Source organism: Mus caroli, unplaced genomic scaffold, assembly GCF_978045245.1.
Source record: "Mus caroli unplaced genomic scaffold, Mus_caroli_1 scaffold_14, whole genome shotgun sequence".
Taxonomy (NCBI): Eukaryota; Metazoa; Chordata; class Mammalia; order Rodentia; family Muridae; genus Mus; species Mus caroli.
This window is the reverse complement of record NW_028227269.1, coordinates 4,922,381-4,943,688: the sequence shown is the minus strand read 5'-3', so window position 1 is coordinate 4,943,688 and position 21,308 is coordinate 4,922,381. Positions and strand designations below refer to the sequence as shown.

General features: G+C 41.0%; 1 protein-coding gene across 11 annotated transcripts in view; it reads left to right on the top strand.

Moving 5' to 3' along the window:
* Tdrd15 (tudor domain containing 15) overlaps nucleotides 1–21,308 on the top strand; it is a 369,751-nt gene that overhangs the window by 157,845 nt on the left and 190,598 nt on the right. For 8 of the 11 annotated variants that reach the window (XR_015045178.1, XR_015045179.1, XR_015045172.1 and 5 more), the window contains one exon: nucleotides 12,645–12,916. The gene's annotated coding sequence lies outside the window, so the exon portion shown is untranslated. Of the gene's footprint in view, nucleotides 1–3,735; nucleotides 4,437–12,644; nucleotides 12,917–13,009; nucleotides 16,088–18,089; nucleotides 18,134–21,308 lie in introns of those variants that run through there. The other 3 variants (XR_015045168.1, XR_015045173.1, XR_015045175.1) reach the window with 3 other exon arrangements.

Below are 21,308 nucleotides of genomic sequence, written 5' to 3'. Positions count from 1 at the left end.
GCAAGATGAACCAATGCAAGAGCAGTGAAGCCCAATAAAGACCAGCAAAGAGTACAAGGTTAACCAATGCCAGAGCCTTGTCCACTGTCTGTTGGGTTATACTTATAACCTTTCCAAACATATATTCTTTCAAGCATCCACTCTAGCAAAATATCACATGCCATTTTTCCAGACAGCTTCCAGAACAAATACCATGTGTCTGTTCTCGGCAAAACATCCTCTTCATGTCTGCTTCAGCAAATCATCTTCTCATAAGACAGTTTCTAGAAATACATCACATGATACAACTGAGTTTCCAACAGAACCAGAAAATCCCACTTGAGTCCATGAAGAGCCTATATGCTGGAATTAACTATATTAACTATTGTCTATATTAACTTTTGTATAAGATCTATTCATCTGTGTTTATTGAGAGTCTATTTAGCATTGCTTAGTTGTAGATATCTCAATGTCTATCATTGAATGAATGAATCAAGGGGATATGATATATATGTATAATATATGTACAATGGAGTTTTATTCAGATATAAAGAGAAATGAAATTGTTATATTTACAGTAAAATAAATAGAAGTGGAATCATCATGTCAAGTAAAATGAGTCCTAGCCCCTAGACAAATACTGTATGCTTTTTATCATGAGAAATGAAGGGTTAGATTTAACTAATTTATTTATTTATACAAGGGCAATAAAGGTGCAAAGTGAGTGTAGGAAATGTGGTGGGAAGAGAGAAAAAGAGAGGATAATGGAATATATATGACACAAAAGCAGAAGAGATGACATATAGGACTGTTTCGGTAAAAGAGACATAGAGGAGCAGATTTAGAGGCAGGCGACTAAGGTGATTAAGAACAAAGTATATTGATGAACCATATGTATATATATGTTGATATATTGATATATATGTTGATATATTGATATATATGTATACATATGTTGATGTATTGGTAATATGTATATATGTTGATATATTGATATATCTGTATAAGCATGTTATAATGAAGCCTATTAGCTTACATGCTAACTAGGATATGAGTACAGTAAAAATTCCAAGTCATAAAGCCACAAATATCCATAAACTTTGTTTAAGATGCAGGTATGATGGCGCCTACCTCTAATTTTAGCACTTAAGATTCCGAGGCAGGAGGATTATGAGTTCAAGGCAACTTGGAATATATAACAAAATTCCACCTCTAAACATAATTTGCTTGAAGGACACAATTATCTTATGTACATATTTTCTGTGATTATTTATAGAAATTCTAGTCCAAGTACTTTTTAAAAATATATCATTTTGTATTTTCCTATTTCTATTGAAATAGATTCTCTTTTCATACAGGACATCTTGATTACTGTTTCCCCTCTCTCTACTCCTTCCAGTTCCTCTCCACCTACTCTTCCCTCCCTGCCAGATCCACTCCTTTTCTATATCTCATTTGAAAAGAGGCTTCTAAGAGATACCAATCACGTGTGACAAAATGACATATAATAAGATGAAGATCTTAATCTTCCTTTAAGTCTTCCTTTTAAAACAAATGGTATAAATCCACATTAACCACTTATATATGAATGCTGTACTCGGTAGCACGTCATTAGCTTTGCAAGTCCAAGAGTGCATTTTAGCAGCTAAGCATGAAAGCGATTCTCAGTTCTCACCTTGCTTAGAATATTCCCAGACCAGCTGGGCAGCATGGCACCTCTCAACTCAACTTCCTATAGTATGTTAGTTACTTCTCTTACTTCTCAGTGTAAAGCAGCTTAACAGAAAGAGAGAGGGTCCTTACTCGTCTCACAGGTTGCCTATCGCAGCAGGGAAGGCATGGTGCAGGAGAATAAGGGAGATGGCCATATTGGGTCTGTGTTCAAAACAGCAGGAAAAGATAAACACTGGTACTCCATTCTGCTTTTCAATTGGTCAGGGTCTCCAACCCATGCGATCTTTCTGGCCAGCTTTAAAGTAATTTTTCCCATCTTACTTAAACTTCATAGACAGAATTTGAGTTTTCTCCTTTAGGTCAACTTAAATCCCATGAGCCTGATAATAAGATTGGCTGCCATCCTTAGAAAGGGACTTTTATCTGGAGGAAGCTGCTTAGTTTACCTGTATAGTTCCTATGGAATCTTTCAGAAATGTATTGGAGGTATTCCTAAACAATTTATAATAAAAAGATGCATAGCTGTGGCTCTTGAGCCCAATTTGCTTCCTTCCTGCTTGTCACTACCTTGGACTAGAAGATTCAAATCTTCTTGTGGGGAAAGCAAGCTGGACAGTAGTTCTCTGCATGCACTGACTGTTGGCTCCAGAAGCTCTATATAGCCAACCTCTGAGTTCCTATTTATGGGCTTTTGAGATAGTTTAGCAGGTAAAAATGGTGATTACCAATATTGCAAACCCAAGGTCAGTTCTCAAGACTAATGCAACGAGAGAGAACCAACACCTGCAACTTTCCTTCTGACCTCCACAAAGATGCTATAGCACACACACACATATGCCCCCACCATACACATATGCTTAAAAGGTCCTATTTCAGATATTATTCAATTTGGCTCCTCTGTCATTTAGGAAGTAAAAGTTTACCCTGAAAGCAAAAGTAGGTCAATTCTAACAGCAGGCAGGAGACAGTTGGTCTGCGCATCAGTTGTCCTATAGGAACACACTAGCCTTGCTTCCCAGAAGACTTCAAACCCAACTCCAACCCCATCTCTGCTTACTCTGGGCATAGGAATTATTTTTCTATGCTGCTTTATGAATAGGTGTGAACATCTTACTTCCTTTGATAAGTAGAACCTTTCACACCGATTGGCCTTGTCAAAGGCAGCACTCTGACATTAATGGGTAAAGTTTATATGGGTGGAAACAAGTGTGTGAACCCAAAGAGAAACCCATGATTCCCCATGGGCCCTGCATTATTGGTTCTCTTTCTCCTAGGGAAAATATAATAAGCTACTTACACATATAAGTGTCCCCTGTGGGATGTGAGGGGCAGAGATATGTAGACTCAGAGGAAGGAAAGTTATCGCTTGTGAAAGCAGTGTTTCTCAACCTGTGAGTCATGACCCCTCTAGCAAAATTTTATCTCCAAAATCATTCACATTTTGATGCATAACAAAAATTACAGTTATGAAGTAGCAACAAAATTTTATTGTTGATGGTGACCATGACACTAGGAACTGTATTAAAGGGTCACAGCAGTAAGAAGGTTGATAATCACTGTGTTAGAGTTAGGAGATTGAAGGCAGGCTGTGTGTCAGATACATAAAATTCCACTAAACAGGACTGATAAGGAGAGTGAAGAAGAGAGAGACCTGAGATGACCTTTGGTTCTTATAATGAAAATTCCTTGTCCTTGGAGTACATGAGGTCCGTTTGTCAACAAAGTGTACCTGAAAACATGATTGCTTAAGAAGCCTTTTGTATAAAAGAGTCTGAGAAATGAACATCCTCAAGGGATTGAATTATGGGCAGGTTTATCATATCTCCTTGTCTACAATAATAAGAAAAGAAAGGCCCATAGAGCATTCAAGGACCTTTGGCATGGAATAAAAACATGACAGGCCTTTGTCTGAGAAACCTGAGTTATGATTATATTTTTCCCTAATAGATCTCAGACATGTCTATTCTTTCTGAACATGATCTCTTCCTGGAGTGCCCTGTACAGCCTATAGTAGTTTGCATCCTGCCCATCTTGAAATGCCCAGAGTATGCTTTCTAAGATGTCTTCTCTGATATTTTACAGGAAATAAAGCTCCTTCTACAAGCTCCTGCAGCTTAAGATCCCCTTTATGCGTTGATCCATTTATACATAACATTGTCTATCAATGATCCCAACAGACTGTAGATTCATTGACCCCATCAATTAGCCAACACCGTGATGGAAACATACCAACCCTGTGGTCCATTTCGTAAGTGACAAACAAAAATTGAGATTTTTTTTTGTGTAGAACAGTTATTGCTATATTTTGAGGGATGTCTTAGAAATTTAATATATAGAGCTTTTGCTTATTAAGATAATTGGGTGAGAGTTAACAGCATGTACTGGACATAAATTAGATAGACTACATGGTCTTCAGTAGATGACATAGTCTGAAAAATCAATAACAGTGTGGTTCCTGTGAGCTTCTGAAATAACATACAAGATATTCAGGCAGATAAAAATGCATTTTTATAATTATTTGAGACTGGAGGAAAATGTCATTCATAATATGCTCTCAAAGTTCATCTCAGTTTGTTTTCACATTTGCTGAGTTTTTCCAGAATATGGTCACTCTGTAGATGTGCGGCTTATTTATTCTTCTTATGGTCAGAATTTTAGCAAATGTTGTTTTCCATTTTGGAAAATAACATCATTGACAGAAGCATAGCTGACAATGAGTGAAAGACAGTACATGAAATGGCCAGTAGAGCACATGTAAGTGACTTGTGCTTATGGAGGGTCAATTACAGGCAGCATGTAAATGTCTTGTGTGTCTCTAGGTAGGCTTGCCAAAACAGTGACTTACTAAAATACATGCTACTTTGTTAGAATTATATTCATTTAATGTTTTTATTCATTTGCCATTAAATCATTTTATTCTATCTATCTATCTATCTATCTATCTATCTATCTATCTATCTATCTATCTATCTATCTATCTATCTATCTATCTATCTATTTTTGCAAGATAGGGTTTCTCTGTGTAGCCCTGGCTGTCCTAGAACACATTTTGTAGACCAGATTGGCCTCAAACTCAGAGATCTGCCTGCCTCTGCCTCTTGAGTGCTGGAGAAAAAGGCATTTGCCATCACCATCCTACACATTTCATTATTTTAAAGTATGCACATTAATGTTATTTAAGTTTCACCTTAACAAAGAAAAGGGAAGTTAGGGATGAAGTTGAAAACCACAGATCTAGATTATGAGGTTCATTTGCTCCCAAAACTTGGCTGTGTGTGTGTGTGTGTGTGTATGTGTGTGTGTGTGTGTGTGTGTGTGTGTGTGTGTGTTTTACCAGTTAAATATGCCTACAGTACACTGTGGCAGGGAAGGTGTGGTGGTAGGGTCAGGGGACAGCTTTGGTCATGTGTACTGCTGTAGTCAGAAGGCAGAGAGCATTGACTGATGGGGTAGCTCATTTCTCCTTTATAGTCCTGGGATCATGAAATGACACTACCCACAGTAAGAGTGGATCTTTCCACTTCAGTTAACATGGTCTAGAAGCCTTCATAGAAATGCCCAGAGGTGTCCTCCTAGGTGGCCCTAGATCCTGTTGCCAGAGGCAAACCTGGGTGTTATGCAACACTTCCAGAAATGTGGCCTAAGAGATTCATGGTGAAAATAGAGTGAGCAAACATCAGCAGTCTCAATTAAAAGCTAGCATCTCAACACAGCTTTGTGGTCCATGGGGATCCCTCACAGCATTATCATTCTGAGTTACTCAAAGTGGTCTGAAGATGACTCAAATCATCTAACCAAGTTCAGTCCCCTGTTAGCTGCCCTGTCCACTGCTGCATTCAGGGCCTGGTGATGTCTCTGCTGTGGCTGCACAGTAGCCCAGTCACTGAGAATCAAGTAAGAGTCCCTAGAAATTAATGCATTTGCCCTGGTCTTAGCCCAGTATGGGTTTTAATAAAGATTCATGATTTTGAAGGCAGAGTAAAAAATGGTCAGCCCTAAAAACATGTATATGTGAACATCAAATTGATTCAGCAGTTTTTTTAATGTATCCATTTATATACACACCTATTAATGTATCTATATTGTATATATTTATCATCTATATCTACTCTCTATATATCTGTATAGCTATCTATATACACATTTAGCCATCTACCTACCTATATATCAAGTGTCTGTGAATTTGAGATGGAGCAGGAGGCATGTGAGGAAGAAGGGGGAAATTGATGTGAATACCATGCATATGTATGAAAATTTTAAAAAGTTAAGATAATGAAAAGAAATATGGGGTCACGGAACAGTCTGAAAGCCACATATACATGCACACATATACATTCACACACACATGCACACAACATACATACATGCACACACATGTATACATATATACACATGCATGTATATTCTTAAAGAATAAATGGAATGAGTTCTATATTTTAATTTGGAGAATCATTCCAGAGCCACTTAATTTTAAATAATTGGTTGTAATTGAAAGCCCTTACTCTGTTTTTACTTTCTCAATCCATATGGCTCATTTTTTACTTGTGGGAACCTAACTGAAATACAAACTAGATGCCTAGTGGAAGTGCCTGCCTGCTTCCATCCACTTACAAAAACCTCCAAGCCAAACTCCATTTATTTACTGTCCTCTATAAAAATCAGGTCTAATAATCACAAGGGATCCTTCACACATGACCAAGTTGTTCTTTGTTTTCCACTGTCTCCTACAGCGTTTATCTTAATGTTCTTCCATGTGTATAATTTCCCAGAAAATTTTGTACTTAATATTCTGATGGTTTCCAGTATATGTTTTGTCTCCCTACTGAGACAGTAAGTGATTTGGAGGCAAAGCCTGTGCCTTACACCAGTTCTTTGTTTTCTTGTTCTGAGCCCACAGGCAGTGCTAAATAGAGCAGTGGTCCATCCTGGGGGAAGAGCTGAACAAACACATCAGAATCACAGAGGGAAGTTGGAAAACTATGCATGTCAGTTATAACCCACACACAGACCCATAATCATTCTTCAGGTCTTAGATTTTGAAAAGAAAGGTTAAAATCATCAGATGAAATATAAACGGCATGACAACAATCAAAAGGGGAAAAGTCAACTGTCACATGTGCACAGGGTATGATTACTTTTTCAAATAAAAAATATTGTTAAATTACCTCATGATTGATATTAGAACTGGTAAGACAGCTGAGCAGTATCACTAGGTACAAGAACAGTGTATAAGCCAGAAATGTGCCTGTACTTTAGCAGCAATGAACTAGAATATAATACTAGAAAGTAAGATTTGACAATAGCCATAAATAGATAGCATACCTAGGAATTAACCCAATGAACAGTAGAAAAATGCCTTATCACAAAGTTAAGACAGTATGCAGGGTAGAAAACAAGCATCTGGCCCACTGGAGAGACATTTCATGTCCAGGGCTAGGAATGAGTTCCAAGTGCATCTATAGAATGCCTACAAATATTTCAGATGAGTTCTTTGAAATTTTGGCAAACTTTTCTAGGAGTTATATTAGACTAGTCATGGATGTGCCAACATCAAGAATGATGAACAGAGAGAGATGGGAATAGAAACTATGCAAGTCACAAGATGATGCACACAAATGTGAGATGCTGGTGTATGTTAAAAGCAATACCACTCAAACAGTGGGCAAATGAGGGATTACTGTATGTTAGTTGTAGAGATACTAGTTTACTTGTTTGGGTTAAATTTTTTTTTTGTCAAATCATGGCAAAATGCATGCTTTTATTTGTTTAACTGGATATAGTATTCACTTTTCTAAATCATAAGCAACCTGTATGGAAGAAAGAGAGGAAGATATGATTCTCATGTGTTCATTTTTGTTCACAGGTACACACAGTGTTTCATTTTTTTCTGCTTTTCCAAGGGGCACAAAGTGGGGGAGAACCACTAAGCATGGGGAGATTTGATTATTCAAAAATGGAAAAATGTAGATTAGAATATGCAGCTGGCAGTGGAGCACCTGGTTAGCTGGAAGCATCTTGAATGCCCCCTGGGAGGTGCCTCAAATATGAACCAGAGTGTACCCAGGGCTGGGCATTAAAGGACCATGGAGCAGCAGCATCTGAAACCAGGGCTTGGTTCCTAGCTGCCTACTGTTTGCTATATTTGTTTAAACATAAGCATATTCTACTTTAAGACTGCGTTGTTAAGGGAAATTATAACAAGCCTAGCTTTTATAATTTAGATATTCTAAAGAGACTTTTATGACCCCTAATCTGACTACTAGACTATTGAAAGAGTATCACCTGTCAAAATGAGGAATTCTCCAGGAAGTTCATGAAAGGAGTCAGTAAAAGCATTCTCCGAGGTATTTCACACAGTTGTAAATATTTGTCAAATAACCCTTTAGGGTGAAAAGGAAGATCACCTAATGATGGTGTGACTATAACCTTGAGTCACACTGCTTAGGTATATATATATGGTCCTCATTTAGACTTCAGTCTCATTTCAGGGCTCCCAAAGATGGACTCTTTGTTCTCTTCCCAATGTTAAATAAATAAAAAATAAATAAATATTTATCTGCTTTCCACTATTAACAAACAAACAAGAGGGCATGACATAGGAGAGCTGAAACCTGGCGTCCACGTACATGCACACATATGGGTGTACCCCACCACACGTATGAATATACTATTCACCTTTCTTTTTTTTTGAATTTTTTCTATTCACCTTTCTAAATCTAAAATAAATAATATGCCTGTACTTTAGCAGAAATGAACTAAAATCTAAAAGTAGACAGTAAGATACAATAGTCATACATAAAATATCTAGAAATGAAAAGTGTAGAATTGCTTTACAAGAAACAGTTAAGACAATATTAAAACATAAGTCCAAACAGTTGGATTAATGGAGAGAAATTTCATATCTAGGAATGTATACCCCAGCACATACATGCATGTGTACTCCACTATATACATGCACACATACATATGTATTCCACCTCACACATGTGGACTTCACCACACATGTACAAACACAAAGTCAAAATGTTTTACTAATCCTATGAAATTCCTGCATGTTTGTGATTGACTAATAGAAATAACATTTACTTTCAGGTAATTCAATACCTGGCAAGCTCATCTGGATGATGCAGAGCCAAATATAGTGGTGTCTCAGATGTGAGCTTATAGCATAATTTGGAATAGGAACTCAGAGATTTTATTTATATCTGTACTATAGACACGGTATAGATATGTTTAGTTCTCTTTATGCATAAATACATTATATATACTATACATGTATGCATGTATGTACATATGTATGTATTACTTTTGTGTCTAGAGAGAGTTATGAAATGACAGAAAGTTTAAAGACTGATGTTTTTGATGAGGGGTGATGGAGAGCCTGCATTTTCTAGGGAAAGCTCACAAGTTGAAAGTAAGAGCTGATGCTGCAGTCTGCAGTCTTGGGCCTAGGCTCTACACAGGAGCAAGCAGAAAATTCAGGCAGGCTTTCTGTGCTGCCGACTTATGGACATTTCTTCCACATCAGAAGAGCTAGTTTCTTGCTTTTAAGGCTTTTGTCTAGCTTAAAGGTTCTCGGCTTCCTAATGCTGTGGTCCTTTCATACAGTTCCTCATGTTATGGTAACCCCAAGCATAAAATTATTTTGTTGCTACTTCATAACTATAATTTGCTGCTGTTATGAGTCTTAATGTAAATATTGGATATGCGGGATTTGATATGTAACCCTTGTGAAAGGGCCATTCAACCCCCAAAGGGGTTGTAACACAGGTTGCAAATGACTGATGGAGTCAGATGAGGTCCTTCGATGGAGAGCCATTAGCGGGTACACTCAGTCACCGTATAGCTATTTTCTGAATTTACTTTCACAGAAACATCTGGATTGGTGTTACTTTCACAGAAACATCTGGATTGGTGTTTGATGAAAAACTGGCACCAGAGCCTACACAAGTTACACAACTAATTCACCTTGATGGGGAAAGGAAAGGCCACAAGCTCTGTAGTCAGACTCCCAGTTTTGAATCTTACTCACCTCCACTTAATAGTTCTTTAAGCCTAGACTTATGCATGTGAGCTCTTTGTGCTTTGTGGTAATAGCAGTGGTTCTCCTACCACGTGACTACTGGGAGGATTAACACATGTAGGGAGAGAAGAATGCAATAGGGATGCTCACTGAATATTGGCTGTATTTAACCATTGTTAAGCCATTAGCAGATAGTTTGGGGGCAAGGACTGTGGACTCGTGAAATAGGTAAAGACATTAAATTAGTGGGAAGCATTGAGGTATACACAAGGGGCAGATCTCAGCAATAAGGCAAGGAGATAAGAGGTTGGTGTCCATGCACACGAGTTGCAGGGGACTAGAATATAGGAACATAAAGGTATCACATTTTCTTCCTCGGGATTCTAATTTTTTTTTTTTAAATAGCCAGGAGTGTTCAGCAAAGTTAGCCAACTGCTACAATCCAGCATCATTTGTTGCTTGCAAGTGCCCTGGGGACTAGAGGCAAACCACAGCATGCTCTCCTTCCCAAGGAAGTGGTTTGGCAGGGTAATGAAATAGAGACTCCAATTATTTTATTTGTATGTTAAACGAAAGAAAAGATTGGGCTCAGAATTGGAAAGCTTGAGGGCATGCATTTCAGAAACACAGAGTGATGCATGGCTTTCTATACGGCAGTGTAAGCACTCAGTATTTGCAACTGCTCCTTGTAGCAGAGCGTCATCACTGTATGCTGCCTACCATGTTCGCCTGCCCTTTTCCATGTGTTGGCATTTATGTACTCGGAATTCACCTTTGGATATTTTCATTTGCATGTGGCATACAGAAGTATAAAGAAGTCAAGAGGGCTAGCTCTTAGGAGTCTCTTAACCAATTAACTGGCTCCCTAACTCAGCTCTGGTCAGGGTAAAGTTGGTGTCTAAACAAATGCCTAAACCTTGGCTAAATGGTCCTGGGCCTAAAGTGATAAGATCCAGGGACAAACAATGGAAGTCTTTGATTGTTTCTTTTCATTGTCTTCATCCCAAAATATGGATTCCTGCTTGGCCTTAGGACTGCAGAAGGCCAATTTGAGATCCGCCAGACTTGAGCACCCCGAAAACAGCTACCACGAGCCAAGCCACTGGCCTGAGGAAGGAAATTAGCATTTATCGCATCTTAGTAAAAATGATGTGGCCCAGTTAAATTAGATTTCCTTTCATTTACAATAGACTTAAAATCCTATTTAGCTATAATCCAGGCAGTGTAAAACCTGTTATGAGGATCCCAATTTTCCGAGATATTGAAGCTTCCTACTCCTATCAGAGCATCTTGATTCTATCTATTTTCATCCATCATTAAATTTCTTATGACTGAGAATGCCAGGGGCGACCCTACCTTTCCAATCGGCTGCTGCATTCAGCAGTAACTGGACTGAGATCGGAAACATTTATTTTATGCAATGCCTTCTCTGCTCTTTTCCACTATTTTAAACACTACTGAGGGTCACACTGGAAATCCTGCTCCGATTCTATCTGTAATCAAGCAGGAAATGGTTTTATTTTATTTTAAACTAATATCAAGCCTAAGTAGACAGCGTTGTTTCATATAGGTGGATTGAATGGCCCAATCTGCCATTGCTTTAAACTTATGGTTTGCAGATCTTATCACTGTCCCCATACATTTGCAGTATTGCACATTTACAATTTCCCAGTTCTTTTCTCTATGTAAATGGATATTTGTCTCACTTAGGTGTCTCTGAAGCCTTTGCACAGGTGATGTTTTTTCGTCATGGGAGTACCTATGAATACTTGTTACTTGTGTGTCTGTCGACAACAGTATGGCATTCTTGAGTTAATTCTTCAATGTGAGTCTTGCTACCCCCATTCAAAGTAGGTACTTCATGGAGATAGAGGTTATGGCTCACGCTACCCAGTAGAATATCTGCCGATTGAACCAACAGGTGGAAGCCTGGCATACGCAAGAGCCTAAGCTTTGCTTGGTTGCCAATTTAGGGACCTTCCAACATCATTGAGTGGCTCAAAGGAGCATCTTTCGACCACTTGGACCCCCTAATTCCCTCTAGGCCATCGCTCTTCCAGAATGTCATCCCTAGGTTCGTTGGCTTCCGATGTATTAGGGACTTGGGAGAAGATGTCGAGATTGGGAGGACAAAGCAAGGGCAGTTGGGTGTGGATCTATGGCGAGGGCTATTGTTTCCAAGGTTTTGTGACTTTCTTTATTGTGTAGCAGGGTCTGAGTCTGTCTTGAGCACCTGCTCTTCTCTTTCTCCACCTCCCCCACATCCTTGTATAATGGCTATTTAGTAGCTTACGGTGGACTAGCTGCCCAGAAATGGGGAGCATGTGGCTTCATTTTCTAGGGAACATTCACACTCTGGCTCTGTGCAGGGCACATGATGGGAGGTTCAGTTCTGGTGATCCTGGCTTTGGTGGTCAGTGTCTGGGGAGAGCCTGGGAGATGGGGTAACACTGTTGAAGAAAGGTGACTAAGCATGCGCCTTGAGTTCTATACACTCTGTTGAAGGGTCTGGAGTTTGGGGACAGACTTATCTGCGAGGGCATCTATACTTGAGTTACTATACGTCTCTCTGAAAGAACTAAATCTTGAAGCCAATCTCACTGGCTGTGGCTAATCAAGAGCCGGTGAAAAGGGAATCTGTGTGGCCAGGAAGAGGTAGGAGAGGGACTCCAGGAAAACCAGAGAAGGCTTCTAAACAAAATGGAGCTTTATTAATCAGTGAACTTTCTGGAAAACAGTAGAAATTATCTTTCCTTGTGGGGACAGAGGTGCTGAGCAAAGCAAGGGAGAGTGAGCGAGGTTTCTAGACATCGAAGAGACAGATAGATGTATGGAAGACGCAACGAGACACTTCCCATTGCCACCTCAGTCAAGAGCATCTGTTACTGAGCCTGGAAGAACTGTGCAGGCTCCCAGAAAGCGGGCCTTAGGTGCTTACTTATGTCTTTCTTTGTTTTGTTTTCCAAAGTGTGGTTTTGAAATGGCCTACAAGTGAGGACTTTCTGGAGACGGGAACTTCTCTGGCTCCTCCTGGCGTCACTCGACTTGTACTGAAGGGAAACATTTGGAAAGGGAAACTAGCTGCATCCCAGGAAGTCCTCCAGATTTCCTCAATGTTGTGACTGAGGAATGCGAGCATCTGTGACTGCAGCCATTTTCCAAAGAGCCTTTTATTTCCTGCCAGTACCATGCCATCTTTCGGTACTCTGCTGGATGACACGCAGAATTCGGAACAAGCAGGTAAGAAGGAACGACCTAGAGACAGTCCCTACCTAAGCTAGACTCAAGTTCCCTCTTGTTCTCCGTGTCTGCTGACATCCTGTGTCTTTCTAGGACACTTACCACCTCGACTTGAAGCAACTATTCTCCAACTATTACAACTATTACAACTATTCTCCAACTATTACAACTATTGTCTGTAAAAGTGCTATCATCAGCATGAACACCAGAGGGCAGAAGAGTGCCTTAGGACAGCTTTACTGTTCTGAGGCCCTTGATGACCGTGGCTGTGAAAGGGTAGGAAGGCTCCTTCCAAGTTTCCTGAAACTGGAGTTACAGACAGTTGTTAAGTCAGGACTGGAAGACAGGCTATCAGAGAAGACTAGCTCTTGTCACTCAAGCCCCTTTTCTTATGAGCACTCTAGTGCTTGTAGGAATTGGCTCCCCAAACTCTGAAGTGCGTATTCAGGTGAATGTGAGCATAAACCAATGCCTTTGTTGAGTGCTATTGTGGCTGCAGCGGTCTGCAGCACGTTCATTACGCATGTGAGGATCTTAGAACACAGGGACGGAGCATCCCTCTTTTCGTAGGGCAAGGAGCCAGAGGAAGTCAAACTGACCTCTACAGGTCAAAGGAGCTCTCTGTCAAGCTCAAGGGTGGATTCTCCCCGTGGCCCAGATACTGCACACTTGAGTTTTGCACCTCTCTGAGGCTCTCTTACAGGGGTGCCGCTACAAATGCAGGCCATCACTGATATATGCAGGATCTGAAACCATAGGTCAAGATTTCACGTATGCTTCCCCGGGGCAAAGAAAACCCAGGTCTGCACAAAGCTCTCCTTCAATTTTCACTGTGAGCCTGTCAGGTACTTACAAATGGTGAATCGGAGCCCCTAGCACTGGGATTAACAGTGTGGAGACCAACAAAAGAGCCATGGCTGATTTACCCACCTGCCTGGCCCCACACTGTACAGCCTTGGGGGACCTACAGGGCTCAGTGCCCATCCCACAGGATCTTCAGCAGAGTGTAGTACCCCAGGATATTTTGCACAGTGCTTGGCGATGTAGAAAGCCTTTCAGCTCTCAGGACTAGTCACACAGCTCAACAGTTCACAGCACAGAGAGTCTTGCAGAGGACCTGGGTGTGAATCTGAGCAGCCACATGGCATCTCACAACTGTCTACAATCCCACTTTCAGGGGCTCTGATGCCCTGGTCTGGCCTCTGCAGCCACAAGGGACATGGTACCCATGCATACACGCAGGCAAAATGCTCATACCCATGAAACAAAACTTAAACAAAAAGGAAATGGCAGATACTACGACTGTATGACTTGAATCGTGAAGACCGGTGAGTCTAGCCTTTCTCATGGGTGATGAAGCCAGAGGATAGTGGAGAGGACAAACAGGGAGGACTGGCGCCATGGACCTTGTCCCAATTACCCTACTGCTAGGCTTACTATAAAGATGAGTCTCCCTAGTTCTGAATGAAGGCTGCCTCAGATTACACTGTGTGTTACACTGGGTCCTGGACGAAAGCCAGCAAGACACAATGAAGGATGTTTCCCTTTGTGTCCACAGCTGCTTTCTAGCTACAATGGCCCTTTGTTGTGCCAGACCACAATAGAAGAGAAATGGTGCTCATTGGCCGATTGATTCACATTCCTGTGCTAGACTCAGGCCTTGCTCTGTCAGGAGCATCTAAGGTTTCAGAGCCTTGAGTAGTAAATTAGGTATTATGAACTAATAGGCAGATAATTGGCTTTAATTTTTTCTTTTCCTATAACAAAATTACATATTAATGTGACTTGGAGTATCTCCAGATGGATTAAGGGTGTATGCTCCACTGATGCTGGCATTACTATCATATCCCATATTGATAGAGTATTTGCCCTCACTGATTCTGGGTATAGCTATCATCTACCATATTAATATAGCATATGACCTAATGGTTCTGGGCATAGCTACCATATCCTTCATCAAAGGAGAATATGCCCTATTGATGCTGGAGATGGCTATCATCTACCGTATTGACATACTGCATATACTATTGGATATCGTCTTCCATTGTTAATAGCGTATATGCCCACTGATGCTGGCCATAGCTGCTATACCCTATGTTACTTTATTATGTGACTTGTTGGTGTTGTATGTGACTTTAATCAATGCGGTATTGGGATATGTGACTTGATAACGAGCTTTGAATGTGTTGGCATTTGGTCTAGCCTCTTGCTTTCTGATTCTCCATGGTACTGGAGTTATCCAAGGAATGTTACCAACATGGAAAATGGAAGAAATTCAAGAAGCTGGACCCTAAACTCAGTTCTTAGTCTAGACTCAAGCTCTGATTAGTTTGAATGAGAACTGCTGAATTCAGACCTAGTTCCAGGCCTGTGAGGGAGAGAAACGAGCGTTTCAGTCAATGAGGCCTGGGGCATAGCTGTTACACAGGATTCTTCTGAAGCAACAGCTAACTCATACATCCCTGTAGACCCTTGGGTAGAAGGAATTAGCAGGAGAATTCAATGGCTGATGACAGGCTAATATAATTGAAATGATCTATTTCTCTAGAAAAGACTACAGAGAACATTGGTTGCCCTGATTTCTTCCTTTTCCCACTAATACCTGATGTGGTGACTTGGTCAGAGTAGATAGTTGATAAGTGCATGTTATATATTATTGAACTGAAATAAAATATAGGTAAACCGAAAATGGAAAATAATGGTATGTTGGGAGTGGAGGCCTCCTGATAGGGTTACTTTCCTCATAAGAAGGGACAAAAGCAATCCCCCATGGAAGGAGTTACAGAGACAAAGTTTGGAGCTGAGACAAAAGGAGGGACCATCTAGAGACTGCCATATCCAGAGATCCATCCCATAATTAGCCTCCAAACGGTGACACCATTGCATACACTAGCAAGCGTTTGCTGAAAGGACCCTGATATAGCTGTCTCTTGTGAGACTAGGCCGGGGCCTACCAAACACATAAGTGGATGCTCACAGTCAGCTAGTGGATGGATCACAGGGCTCCCAATGGAGGAGCTAGAGAAAGTACCCAAGGAGCTAAAGGGATCTGCAATCCTATAGGTAGAACAACAATATGAACTAACCAGTACCCCAGAGCTCTTGTTTCTAGCTGCATATGTATCAAAAAAATGGCCTAGTCGGCCATCACTGGAAAGAGAGGCCCATTGGACATGCAAACTTTATATGCCCCAGTACAGGGGAACGTCAGGGCCAAAAAGTGGGAATGGGTGGGTAGGGGAGTGGGGGGGGAGGGTATGGGGGACTTTGGGGATAGCATTGGAAATGTAATTGAGGAAAACATGTAATAATAAACAAGAAGGGACACAAGACAGTTTCCCTCCTATTTTCAAGTATTGGAGTTTCTTTAGGAGCACAGAAGACACAGAGCAGAGGGAATGGGAAGGGTGGGCAGGACCACCCCAGGGCAAGGCCAACTTAACGAGAGATTGTATAGCTATCCTGACACTTAGCTATGTGGCACGTCAGAGTTTACCTAGGAGTACATCATTCACTGACCCTGTCTAGGCTGCTGTAATCGAATATCATAGCTCAGGTGGCTAAAATAACATAAAGTTATTTCTCAGGACTCTGAGACAAGAATGTTTAAAATCAGCGTATCAGTATGACCAGTTCTTGTGTAGACTTTTCCTGGTTTGCAGATGGCCTTAATCTTATGTCCTTGCATGGACAGCCCAGAGAGGCAAATTATCTTCTGTTTCTTGCTATAGGCACTAAAACCATCAGAAAGATTCGACACTCATCCCATTATCTCCCCAAATGTCCCATCTCCAAATACCATCACATTGATACCACAGGAAGGCAGTGGGGCCAGGGAGACACACAGATTCTCGTCATCGATCTTCCTTTCTGGAATCACTGTGTCATTAAATGCCCTCTTCCTAGCCTTTTCCATGTGATTTATTATTTTTTCACCACCCAGAGAATATGAGGAGAAGTGTGATGTTTTCTCCAGCCACCCCCAGCTCTCAGCAGACCCATTTACCTGATTTCATAAAGACACAAGAAATAACCCTTTCCCATGACATTTGTATTCTTTTAAAGTAAAATCTAGAAATTGAGAAAAAAATTTCTTAAGAAAAAAAAAAAAACCGAGAGAGAAGTCTGATGATAGAGTATCAACACCGTGAAGCTGGCACTGTGCCTGATAGAAAGTTTGAGCTTCCTTGTAGGCCTCCCACATCCTCCTAAATTAGGGTGAGCCCTTCTCATCTGCATGCATTACTTGTTACTCTCTGTTTGGGATGAGATAGAGGCAGGCAATGAACAGTTTGAGCTGCCTCTGTTTAACATCACAGGGGGCCTCAGGGCATATGTGTTTGTACAAGAGCCTGCTCGTGCTGACCTGTGCTATTAGAAGTAAGCGGATCCCCTGGGTTTCTCCAGGAGCTGGGAGCTGGACATTGCTTCCTGCTGCTGCTGTGTGTAACCTCTGCTGATGGCCAAAGGGACTGAACTCATCTTCTTTCAGGTAGCTTAAATGGGTGCACATCTCAGCCTCAGGACAAAGCTCATTGGAATTAGCAAAGGTTCACCGTCTAACAGCAGGGTCAGTTCCTAGTGAATCTAGGAAGCCAGAGTACTCGGAACAACAGGGGAGAGTAGCCTCTGATTTGAGGTCTAGGGACCAGACTCCCAGGATGCTTCCTTGGGAACTCTTAAGTAGTAAATTACTCAGAGGGTTGACTTGAAGCTCAGAGGTGAGAGAGAGTGGGAGAGGACCCAGAAGCAGAAGTATGCATAGATAGTGCTAAGAGAATAGTGTCTACTATAGAGTGTTATGGTTAATGGGCTTTCGTTCTCTTCCTACAACCAGATGTAGCATCCTAAGGGAAAGTGGTACCCAAGCAGGGCACTACTATCTGCTCTCATACCGGATAGCTTGGATGCTAATCTCAATCACATTACCTGAAAGCTATGTAATCTGGGGCAGGTAACAGAGTCTGCCTGTGCTTTGATTTTACTGCCTGTAGAATGAGAAATATTCTGTGTATTCTCCATGATGATTGTCAGATTTAATCTAGTTAATACATTAAAAAGTTTTGAAATAGCTCATGGCACATACTATTCTTTCAAGAGATGAATACTATGCTTTTAAAGTCATATTTTAAAATAACCATTGTTTTGTTTTGTTTTGTTTTTTCCTGGATAGAAAGATACAGATGCCTCATGACTTCTTTGCCTGATCCAGATTAGGTAATTTTCAGTGTCCAAAGAAGGAAAATGACATTTGCTTATCCACTGGGATTATTCCGATTTTACCAGTGTATGCATGTTCTCTGTATGTGTGTGTGTGTGTGTGTATGTTTATATGTATGTATACATAGATATATATATATGCATATATATGTGTGTGTTATATATGTATGTGTGTAGATATGTGCATACTTATGTGTGAATTTATCTGTGTGTTTTTATGTATATATGTGTGTATACGTCTATGTGTGCATGTACATAAATATGTGTGTATATTTGAATGCTTATTTATGTATATGTATGTTTGTACGTGTGTAGGAGTAAGTATGTGGTCATGCCAACTTAACATAACAACTATCATAACCAAAATTCACAACTGGACAGTTGTTAAAATGATCCCTTAGACTACGCCTCACAGTCATACCAAGCAGTAATGTTCAATGAATTTAAGTGGTCAGGAATAGAATTCATCCTCAGTAGAAGAATGTTTTTATCCTAGAAAATGCCTAGCACTGGACTTGTGAAGAAATGAGCTGTCTGTCCTTAAAAGCATCCAAGAAGAAGCTAGCTATCCTCTATCAAGGACTCTTCAAGATGATCATACTGGAAGAGAAGAAAAGATGGGTGATGCTTTTAACTCTGTGCATCTGAGATTAGATGTAAATCCTTGGAGGAGGTTAGACTTCAAGGGGGCCCTGGAGGACAGGAAGGCAATGAGGACAAGATGAGCATAGTAGGTACAAAACAGGAAGAGCCAGCACTTCTTGGCTCCCCAGGACAAAGTGAACCTCTGGCAACCAAGATTATGGCTCTGAGCAAAGTCACTGGGTCAGATGGAACCCAAACGTCAGAGTTTTGTGGCTCTTCTGAGCCAAGGAATTAACTACCACGCTGCCTATTCACAGACTGTTCACTGAAGGCTACGCTAAAAGAGAGATGTCCTTGAGAGCATGGGGTCTTGCTCTTGTGGGTTGCCACACAGTGGGTGTTTCTACCCAAGTCCATGACTCCAGATCAGTGATCCTATAAAAATCACCTTTAAAAAAAATCAACCTGGGCTACATTTTGAGAAAACCTGGGCTACACATACAGGAACATTGGAACTGTCTTATTTGCATCATCTGTGACATTGTCTTTTGCATGGCCTGTCTCTCTTTCTCATTCTCTGTTCCAGGGGGCCTCAGCAGGTAATTTAAAAGACTAACAAACTTTGGCATAGATCACTTTAAGAGCCAGGATCTGGCTGGAATATTAATGAAGCCATCTAGTGACAGAGTTGCTTCCTGATGCAGGAACATGTCAAAGAAGTTAGGTCCACGAGTGTTGCTCAGCAGAGCCCCATTGCTATTATCTAGCTTTTAATTACTTCATTAAAATTCAGTAGAGGAGCTGCCCAAATCCAGTAGCATGCCCAAAGCTTGCTGGGTGATTTCCCTGCCTCTGGCCATACGTGAGTTTTAGTTCTTTTAGGTCTCCAGAGATGGAACGCCAGATCTTAGGCAGGTGAAGCTGAGGCTGCAGGCAGGGAGCTTGCAGTGCTGGGGGTGCCTGCATGCCTTCTGCACAGATGTTTTTCTCTTCTCTTCTCCCATAGGTGCCAGGATACCCTGCCTCTCTGATATATTTGGGGAAGGGGCAATTCCATGGAAGTGTATTCCCAATCATAGAGCACAGTTGTCCCTGTGCACACATACTCTCCAGGACTCTTGGCGAGATATGTACTATTCCCAACTCTTTTTATTAAAGAGCAGTCAACACACCATTTTAGCAAGTGTGTTGCTCGCATAGCAATGAAGCTGGTGGCTGCCTCACTTGCCTCTATTCTTGGCTTTAAGGCCTCTTTAAGCTTTGATTTTCCTACCTGCAACCCAGAACCTACACTTGGTCACTCCTCAGCTCTAGATGCTCTGGGTCTTCAGTAGTGTATATCCTCTCAAGATGGGGCCTTCTAGTATGAAACCACACTATTCAGCTTCCATTCTAAACTTTATCATTAATTAGTTTTCCATTGCTATCGTATAATACCATGCCCAAGGACAAATTTTCTTTAGCTTCAGAGCGATAGGAATCCATTATAATAGGGAGGCATGGTGGCAGGTTGGCAGAACAGCTCGGGCAGCAAGGTGAGAATTCATGCCCTCAATTGCAAGCACCAAGCAGGGAGTGTAGTAAGATGGAAATAGGGTGAAGTTTATGTCTCTCCCAAAATCCATCCCTAGTGACACACTTGCTCCAGCAAGGTCATACCCTGAAACCTCTCCAGTGGCTCCTCTCACTGGGGGCCAAGTATTCTAATACCAGAACCTGTGAGGTATTGTTATTCACACCACTGTAGGTTCTCTTTTACTTATTCCTTTATATGATACTTTTTGTTTGGGGATTTACAACTGCTAATTTGCTGTGGGACCAGGGAAAACACTTTCAGCATGCATTTACTTCTAAACACAATGGTGAGTCCATGAATAATGGCATGGAGGGGTGTTGTAAAGACTTTCCTTCCAAATCGAAACACTGAGGCTCCTTTGACTCTGGGAATAAGTAAGACATACAAGGTGTAGACAATCAGAAAAGCTAACAAGGACCAAGAAGTTCTTTAATGTTTCAAAGGTCATAAACTCCCTCCCTCAGGCTATTTCAGCAGGGGCAGTCCCTGGAGGGAGAAGACTCTTCAGTCGGCCCAGCTACTTGCAGGCACTGCAAGAAGTTCCAGGAATGCAGCTGTCATGAGCTGGGCTTGAGGCTAGCATGGACTTTCAGTGATGCAACTGCTCTTGAGTCACCCATGCCCCTGAAAGTGACCCCTTGCCCATACCTCTCTAAGTAATTCCAATAAACTCACTATTCACTAGGCTAGACTGGGCATTTGTTTCTTTGATCTGTTGATAGTACCCTAACTGGGTACTGTTCATGTATCCCTAGGAAAAGTCACTCAATAGGATGGTAGTATTCTTTCTATATTCTATGGGGTATGGACTTGTTGATGCTATTTTTAGTTTCAAATGGTTCCTTATATGCTTCTTGGTTTAAGTTTGTGCTCCATATTAAAATATATATAAAGAGAATTGAACTAAACACATTGTGCTGGTTAAATGTCAAATTGCCACCACCTAGAATTGCCTGATAAAAGAACCTAGATCCAATTGGCCTATGGGCACATCTGTGGGACAATTGTCTT